The sequence below is a fragment of the Diadema antillarum genome, unplaced genomic scaffold (assembly GCF_040938485.1).
Source record: "Diadema antillarum isolate AM-2024a unplaced genomic scaffold, OU_Dant_1.0 seq00001730_RagTag, whole genome shotgun sequence".
Classification (NCBI taxonomy): domain Eukaryota; kingdom Metazoa; phylum Echinodermata; class Echinoidea; order Diadematoida; family Diadematidae; genus Diadema; species Diadema antillarum.
The window spans coordinates 510,482-520,931 of NW_027272416.1; positions in this window are offsets into that span (position 1 = coordinate 510,482).

Genomic DNA, 10,450 nt, shown 5'->3' on the forward strand with positions numbered 1-10,450 from the left:
TTCACTCCATCAAGACAAAGCTTCTCCACGATGTCCATGAGACCCTTTGTGTCAAGGTCAAGAAATCGCTCGAATTCGAGATCGAGTCTCGAGACGACAAGATCTCAGCACTTGAAGGTGAAGTGAGAGAGCTGAGAGCCGCCATGGACGACGCGGAACAGTACACCAGGAGAAACTGTCTAGTTTTCTCCAGAGTAGAGGAAAAGGACACCGAAGACACCGATGCCCTCATCACGAACATTTGTAAAAATGAACTCGAAATCGATATCCAGACAGCGGACATCGATCGAAGCCACCGCCTTGGCCCTGTCCAGCCCGACGGGGATTCCCGTCGAAGAAAGAGGCATCGGAACATTATCGTCAAATTCACCAACTATCGATTTCGGGAAAGAGTCTACGGGTGCAGGAAAAAGCTCCGAAACTCGTCAGGAAATCAGGTATACATCAACGAAAACCTGACGAAAACCAGGTCGAACCTCTTCTGGAAGGTGAAGAAAGCGAACACGAAGAAAGATCATCAAATCTGGACCCAAGACGGCGTGATCGTCGTGAAGCCCCCAAATGGCATACGCATCAAGGTAACCCGTGAGAGAGACCTAAAAAAACTCACAAAATTGAACTTTTAATGAACTCTGTTGTTTTTGTTACTGCTTATTGATTTGACTAACAAAGATTGACTCGTAAGTTTCTTCATTTATGTATACTTCACGTGACTTACCTGTTGTATACCTCACGTACATGTACCCAGTTGTATTATACCCATTCTCTTTTGGTTTCCGTTAACCTGTTAACCTGTTTCTAGACAGGGCAGAGCCAGGCAAAAACTGCCTTTTTTTCCAGTCAAGGTTTTCTCACTTGATTCTGGTACTTTAGACCATACTTAACAAAATAAGCTTCTGCGCCATCTTGAAATCTGTCCCAAATCCAAGATGGCCGCCAAATATCCAAAATGGCCGCCAGAGGACCTAAAAAGTGCCTTCTGTGGTTAAGATTTGTCTGGGGATGGGTTTTTTATACTCTATTTGATGATAAATGGTAAGAGGAATAAGATTCAGTGAATTGCAATTAAAATCAGTTTCTTTTTTATTGCGAAAATCCAACATGGCCGCCAGACGCAGCTCCCGAAATTAATAAATGTCATAATAACCGGAGGGCCAAACCCTAAAAACTTGCTTACTTAACAAATGAGTTCCACTCTCTCTACAAACTAAGTAGACCATGCTTATTTTCAAATTTTTATTGTAACAAACAACATTCCACTGGTCTACCTCAAAAAATTTGTTGCGAAAGCCTCCAAATCCAAAATGGCGTCCAAGATGGCCGCCATATTTACGGAATTTGCTATTTGAAAGACAGAATTTGATAGAAACATCAGATTTCAACAAATGTGATGTCATATGAAAGAAAATAAAATTTCCTACAAGTTGATACTTGTTGGCGATTGAGATAACTGAATTGAGATATAAAGGAAAAACACTCATTTTTTGATATTTTTCTGAAAAAAGGAAAATCATGAAAATGCTTGATTCAGCATAAATCAGAAAAAGACTGAAGGATTATCTTGAAACTTTTTAAGAATTTGCTTAACATATAATTGATATTTGGAGAAAATTAGGGGTCAGTACCATTTGCGGTTCAGGAGTTATAATGTCTCAAACTTTAAAACTCACTATGTAAAAATTTCCACTTTAGCTGTGACAAGACCTTGTTGGTCGTAAAGAGAGTCTGCACGCGCCAAGACTACTACACGCACCACGGGCACTGACGCTTGCAGCAGTGCCAGTGGGGCGTGTAGTAGTCTTGGTGCGCGCAGAATTGTTTTGACAAACAAGAGTTTGTGCCTGCAAACTAACTTTTCATACCAAGTGGTAGCTCAGGTGACGCTGATCGTTATTATTTCAAAGTAGATTGTTCTGATATGTTTTTATGCCTCCGCCAACGAAGTGGCCGGAGGCATTATGTTTTCGGGTCGTCCGTCCGTCCGTCCGTACGTACGTCCGGACGTCCGTCCCGTTTTGTTTTTGTCGATATCTCAAGAACCGTGTGATGGTTTTACATCAAACTTGGTATGAGGGTATATCCTGGGGGATAATACTTTGTTTGGATTTTAGGGTCATGGGGTCAAAGGTCAAAGGTCACAGATATTTTGTGAAAAAAAGGTTGAAATTTCATGTTTTTCTCCATATCTCGCAAATGGTTAAAGGTATCTTCATGGAACTTAGTGTATATATGCTTGTACCGATGGGCAGTGATTATCTAGGAAAGTTGGGGGTCATGGGTCAAAGGTCAGGGGGTGTCAAAGGTCAAGTTCAACTCCTCAAAATATCGCTACTTATATTTATGCAATGCCTGAAGGTTTGTTTTTTTAACTTGATGTATGCATGTATTACCAAATATATATTCTGTGGGAAGTTTTTGCCAAAAGGTCAAAAGGTCAAGTGAAAGTGCTTAATTGCACTTTTTCCTCCATATCTCGAAAGTAACTCAAGGTATCATCATGAAACTTACATATGTATGCATGTTCTACCTGACAGTGATTCTCTTTGGAACTGTGAGGTCAAAGGTCAAAGGCCAGGTTTAGATAATGCTATTTTACCATTTGATACTGAAACTATACTTTTTCTCAATACCTTGAAAATTACTCAATGCATAAACTTATAAAAGGGTCAAAAGTCAAGTAAAAATCATCAGTTCCCCAAATACCTGCTCTCTGACGTTTTAATCATTCATCCAATTGAACCTAGATCTAGGAAAGTGAACATTCAGCACATTTGTGGCAAACCTGTCATTTTAATATTTTGCCAATTGTGTGAAACTGTCATCACACATTGTCAAGACATTGATTTGTGGCAAACCTGTCATTTTAATATTTTGCCAATCGTGTGAAACTGTCATCACACATTGTCAAGACATTGTACTATAGACCTATTAGGAGAACCATGCATTATGGCGGAGGCATACCAGTCGCCGAAGCGACATTTCTAGTTTTTTATACTAAGCTGTCAACAGTTATCAATGTTATGGTTTCTTGAAAAGAAATGGTGATATCTCCGTATGTTCTAGGCTTCATTATATATATATATATATATATATATATATATATATATATATTTTTTTTTTTTTTTTACATGGTAGAATGTTTTGTGATACAACTAACCTTCACATATAAATCGAATGTGATATCTCTTCCGATGGTAAACGATACCTTTAGTGTGTTGCGTCAGAGTCAAATCTTGATCAATAATTTGATATGTTTTTAGAATTTCTTGTATTGCAGTCTATCATATATATTGTCCTTGTTTAAACTATATTGAGGGTTTACTTATTTTTTTTTTTTTTGGGGGGGGGGGGGGGGGTGGAGCTCATTTTAGTGTTTGGGTAAGGCCCGATCTTTGATTTTAAAAAAGAAATGCTTCTGTATCAAAGATATGCTTTTGAACTTGTATGTTACTCTGCTGTTGTAGAAACGTGAATGATGATGGCATATGTGTAATAATATCTGATCCGTACATGTTCTTGAAAGCCCTTCTGATCCGAGCACCCCCCCCCCCCCCCCCCCGAAAAATCCGACATGGCGGCAATTTCTCAAAGTTGCTTTTAAATGTGTTGTGCGAAATTACTTTTCAGTATATTGTTCAAATAACACTGTCCAGAATGATTATTCATGCTGTATATTCACATTTCTGAGGGGCCCACATTCTACAAGACTTGTCTTTGTAGTGGGTCCCTCCATTTTTCGAATTATCCACAATGTTTACTTACTTCAAATCACTCGAGTTTTATGATAATCTGTAATGATTGTAAGGTGCTACAATTATTGTATTCTTTTCATCCTACATAGTTTTGAGCACCTGATTTTCTGTTACCAAAAAAGAAGAAGTGATGTTTATATGTTCTTGTCAAAAAATGAAATAAAACATTGAATTGAATTGAATTGAATTGAATTGAATTTACAAATAAGCATGCTGAAAGTGTATTCACTGTGAATAGATTTTTCTTACATCGTTTTAGGCTGATTTCATGTGGGTTATAGTGTCAAAATTGAATTGAACTAATGCCATTGGTAGATGCTTTCACATTTTAGATATCAGGATCACTCGAGAGTGGAAATGTTCATTTTCATTCATTTTAGAGTGATCTCAGGGGATCACTCAAAGAGTGACGAGTGATCCCTAAGGTCACTCTAAAATGAGTGAAAATGAAAATTTTCACTCAAAATTCACTCCAATTTTACTTTGAATTTACTGATTTCCGTTATTAACTCCTTCAAAAATGAAACTTCCACTCGATTTTTTTTTTCTTTTTCGGAGTAGAATATCACTGGTTTTAAAAATATCTCCATAAAAACCCATGACGGTTTGAAATAGCACTACAATGTTCAAAATATATAAAAACTATAAATAGATAGCACTGCAACAGACAAAATTGTACCAAAATTAAAAATAATACATTTAATTTGGCGCAATAAACTATGTCAGCTTTGATGGCCTGCAATCTTGAAGTTTTTGAGTGATTGATCCAAATTTTGTTTTAAACTATCTATAGCATGGTTGTTTCAAGCTTCTACCTCTATTTGAAAGACATTTTTTGCTTCATCTCATTTGCTCCAGAACAATCTACTTTGAAATGATAGCGATCGGCGTCACCTGAGCTACCACTTGGTATGAAAAGTTAGTTTGCAGGCACAAACTCTTGTTTGTCAAAACAAGTCTGCCCGCACCAAGACTACTACACGCACCACTGGCACTGCTACAAGCGTCAGTGCCAGTGGTGCGTGTAGTAGTCTTGAAGCGTGCAGACTCTCTTTACGACCAACAAGGTCTTGTCACAGCTAAAGTGGAAATTTTTACATAGTGAGTTTTTAAGTTTGAGACATTATAACTCCTGACCCGCATATGGTACTGACCCCTAATTTTCTCCAAATATTAATTATATGTTAAACAAAATTCTTAAAAATGTTTCAAGATAATCCTTCAGTCTTTTTCTGATTTATGCTGAATCAAGCATTTTCATGATTTTCCTTTGTTCAGAAAAATATCAAAAAATGAGTATTTTTCCTTAAAATCTCAATCCAGTTATCACAATCTCCCACAAAAATGGTATCAACTTGTAGGAAATTTTATTCTCTTTCATATGACATCACATTTGTTGAAATCTGATGTTTCTATCAAATTCTATCTTTCAAATAGCAAATTCAGTAAATATGGCGGCCATCTTGGACGCCATTTTGGATTTGGAGGCTTTCGCAACAAATTTTTTGAGGTAGACCAGTGGTATGTTGTTTTTTACAATAGAAATTTGAAAATAAGCATGGTCTACTTAGTTTGTAGAGAGAGTGGTACTCACTCGTTAAGTAAGCGAGTTTTTAGGGTTTGGCCCTCCGGTTGTTATGACATTTATTAATTTCGGGAGCTGCGTCTGGCGGCCATGTTGGATTTTCGCAATAAAAAAGAAACTGATTTTAATTTCAATCCACTGAATCTTATTTCTCTTACCATTTATCATCAAATAGAGTTAAAAAAACCCATCCCCAGACAAATCTTAACCACAGAAGGCACTTTTTAGGTCCTCTGGCGGCCATCTTGGATTCGGGACAGATTTCAAGATGGCGCAGAAGCTTATTTTGTTAAGTATGGTCTAAAGTACCAGAATCAAGTGAGAAAACCTTGACTGGAAAAAAAGGCAGTTTTTGCCTGGCTCTGCCCTGTCTATTCTGTTTTATTGTTATGTGTTTACGTTGTTAGCCATTTTGGTTTTACGACCATGAAATGTGAAATATGTTTACAAATGTTGCATAATCATAAATCAAACTTAAGATGTGAATGCTCCCGATCTGCCCATAAACGGTGTGCAGATCCTGATTTAACAAGAAAACCAACACATTCGTTTCAGTGGACTTGTCCATCATGCCTAGCGAACGAATTTCCATTCAATCACATTCTACATGACAGTGATTTCGAGAACAATTTATTTGAATTTTTCAATTGTGAGAAAGCAGTCAATTTTTCACATTTGGATAATTTAGCTTTGGATATATTTGCTCTGAATCCTGACGAAAAGGAAAATGAATGTGAATTTGATTTGTTCAGTGCCCCTTGCCAATATTATTTCAGTGATATATTTAACCAAAAACTTCAATCTAAAATTACCTCAAAATTTTTGTCCTTATTTCATCTGAATGCGCAGAGCTTTTCTTCTAAATACTTGCGTATTCAAGAATTGTTGCAATCGCTTAATCACAACTTTGATATTTATGCTTTCTCTGAAACGTGGTTTGATGAATGTGTACCAAATGTGTTTCAGATCTCAGACTACCAACTCATATATAAAAGTCGGAAAGGAAAGAAAGGCGGGGGAGTATGCATGTATTTAAACCCAGACCTACAGTTTAAAGACCCAGACCTACAGTTTTTAAAGAATGACCCGACCTTCAATTTTCAAACGATAGTGTCGATACGATTTTTGCTGAAATAGAGCAAAGGTCCTCTAAAAATGTGATAATAGGAGTAATTTACAAGGCCCCAAATTCCAACTCTGATGCTTTCATTACCGATTTACACGAGTGTTTACAGAAAATAAACTCTGAACACAAGCTGTGTTATTTGACTGGGGATTTCAATTTTGACTTGCTTAAGCATTCACTCCACGAGGACACAGGCAGATTCTTAAACACTTTGTTGTCACATAGTTTTAGACCACTAATAACTAAGCCGACGCGTGTAACCCCCCATTCATGTACTTGTATCGACAACATTTTTTCGAATGATCTAGATAGGCCCACTCAATCTGGTATTTTGTACTCTGATGTTTCTGATCACCTGCCAATATTCCAAATTACTCAAGCTAAAGAACGTTTTAGATCTGTCAAGCGTAAGGCCTATGGGAGGGAAGTAGTTGACATGCCGTATTTTTAAGAAGAAATAAAACACGCAGATTTCAATAACATATTATCCAGTACAAGTGTCAATGAAGCTTACAACAATCTTGTTGATACCTTGCAAAGTCTTCGCAAAAAATCTACTCAAACCAAAAGATTGAAAAATACGAAACGGGACCCCAAGAAGCCATGGATAACTTCTGGCATTGTACGCTCCATAAATCGAAAGCAGAGGCTTTATAAGAAATATTTATTTACCAAGTTGCAAAAAGACAGACTGCGTTATAAAAAGTTTTGAAACAAATTAAATAGTTTGATTCAAACTTCTCGAAAGATGTATTTTGAGAAATTATTTCAAAATTGTCGCTTTGATTTAAAGAAGACGTGGTCCATCATAAATGATTTGATCGGTAAGAAGAAATCTCGAACTCTTCCAAATTACATTACCGTCAATCAAGAGAAAGTGTACGACAACCAAAGCATGGCTGAAGCATTTAACCATTTCTTTGCTAATGTTGGGAAAAATGTTGCTTCAGAAGTTGGCCCATCTGATATCGATTTTAAGACTTTTCTTTCTGGAGATACCCCAGTAAAGTCTTTTTACATTTACCCCACAAATGAAAAGGAAATATGTAATATCGTAGGCAAAATGAAATCTAGTTTTTCTACTGGAATTGATGGGCTCAGTTCAAACTTTTTGAAACAGATCATCCCGTATATACAAACTCCATTCACCTATATTTGTAACCTTTCGATCTTTTATGGAGAATTCCCGACCGCCATGAAACTAAGCAAGGTCATCCCCGTGTATAAATCAGGTGATGCAAATACCCTGAACAATTACCGACCTATTTCTCTTCTCCCTTCCTTGTCAAAAGTCTTAGAACGTATTGTCTACGATAGGCTCTACAAGTATCTCACTGCCAATGCTTTCATCACTCCCCAACAATTCGGCTTCCGCAGAAAGCACTCAACCGAGATGGCGCTTCTTCACGCCACAGAACTCATTTTGTCCTTTGTTGAAAACAAAAAGAAAGCGTTAGGAATTTTCATTGACTTGAGCAAAGCATTTGATTGCCTTACTAATAATCACGACATACTTCTGCAGAAACTCTCTCAATACGGAATTAGAGGCTTGGAGCTTCAGTGGTTTACATCCTATTTAAAAGATCGAAGACAATACGTTCACTTCAAAGATTCCGATTCTGCTACAACCCTGATAACCACAGGTGTGCCACAAGGGAGTATCCTGGGCCCTTTATTGTTCATCTTATACGTGAATGACCTTGTGAATGCGTCTGATCTTTTTTCGTACATTTTATATGCAGACGACACAACGCTATTCATTTCCGATGATAATCTTCAATCACTTGTTGCAAACTCCAATAGAGAATTAGGGAAAATAGCAACCTGGTTTCAGACAAACAAACTACTCATGAATACCACAAAAACCAAATTCATGACATTCAATCCCAAAGGAAGTAAACAGCCACTCTATGCCAACATTGAATTACATGTGAACGGCGTTTCAATCCCTCAGGTTGAATACACCAACTTTCTTGGATTGCTCATTGACAACAGACTAAATTGGGACTCTCATATAACTCACATTTCAAAGAAAATTAGCATGGCAATAGGTATACTGTGTCGTGTAAGGTCTTTTTTGCCAACTACCACCTTATATTCTCTATACAACACCCTGATAATACCCCGCTTAAATTACTGCAGCCTTGTGTGGGGCAGAGCATCTCAGAGCCGATTGCACAAACTTATTATACTTCAAAAAAGAGCTATACGTATATGCACCAGTGCACATTTTAGAGCTCATTGCGAGCAGCTCTTTAAGACACTTGGGATTCTCCCTCTTACAAAACTCATATTCTTTAAGACAGGCATATTCATGTACAAGTTCAAAAATGAACTCCTCCCCGCAATATTCTCAAACTATTTCATCCAACAAAACAAAATTCACTCAAAATACACCAGACACAATAATGATTACAGACTACCGATATTTCGTACATCCTTTGCTCAAACTCAATCGATAAAATACCACGGCGCCATGTTATGGAACAATCTAGAAAGTTCGCTCAAGTCTCTAAAGCTCACTACTTTTAAGAAGACATTAAAGATGTCCCTCTTTTGCAATTAACGATGAATAGGTACATTACCATTAACACAGTATATAACTTTACTCTGTTTTTTGTTTTTGTTGTTGCAATGCTGAGTAATTCTTCATGCGAAGTGCCCACTTTATTATAATTTCTCATGCAATGCAATCTGATCTTCATCATTTCCAGTCACTGTTATTACATGTATATTAGTTTATTGTGCTGTATGATTAATTGCGTTTATATGATTATTTGCTTCAATTTATATTTTCGTAATCAATATGTCCCATTACCAGTGGGTGTAGACATTCGTATAGTCTCATAATCATTGCATGCATTTCATGTATTCTATAGCTTCACATAGCTATGATCTCTGTGCAATATTGTGCTTCGTTTTTCCCCTGGTTGCAATACTGTGTATAATTCTCAATGTAAAGTGCCCTATTTACTATGATTTATCATGCAATGCAATTTGATTTTCATCATTTCCATTCACTATTATTATATCATTTTATTGCGCTGTATCATTAATTGAGTTTATTTATGTTCATTTGCTTCAATTTATATTTCCGTAATCAATTTGTCCCATTACCAGTGGGTGTAGATTTTCATAAGTCTCATAAAGTAGTATCACATTGCATGCATTTCATTATTATATCATACTATAGTTTCACATTGCTATGATCTTTGTGCAATACTGTGCTTCGTTTTTTCTTCTTCTTTTGTTTGCCATTCTGAGTATAATTCCTAATGTATTATTTCCTTATTTATTATAATTTATCAGTGTCACAATAGTATTTCATCGCATGCATTTTACGTATTTTACATATGTTATTAGTTCACATTATTATGATCCTTGTGCAATACATTTCTTTGAATTCACGTGCCATCATATGATTTCTTCCGATTTGACTCTGCAACAAAAATCAACGTTTCCCATCTACACTTCCTTTTTATCTGGCAAATTATGATATGAAATACTGACTAATTGTTTTTTACATGATAGTAAGCATGCTTTTAAAAATTGACATTATATTTCATTTGTATAAGTTCGAATAAGTATCTGCTTTTAATGTTTTGCATGCTATATTGTTTTTTTTGTGTTACTGTTCAAAGTTCATTTTAATAATTATCACTAGATGTTAGTGTTGATTAACATTAGTATTATTATTTTTCTATAAAAATCAAACGAATTATATCATTGACGCTTATAATATATTTCGAATGCTGATTGACTAATTGCATGATTTTTTACTGTTTACTTGGCAGTTTAACTTATCCAATCTGATATTTCACATCTTTTGAGTCAACGTACGTTTCAACCAACATTAATTTTTTTTTTTGATGCCTCACTTACCCGATATCCATTATTTTTTTTGTTGTCTTTGTGAATGTATTTTGTATGTATGTACGCTGTATGTTTTTTTTTATTTTTAGTCGCTTTTATGTTGTATATTATATC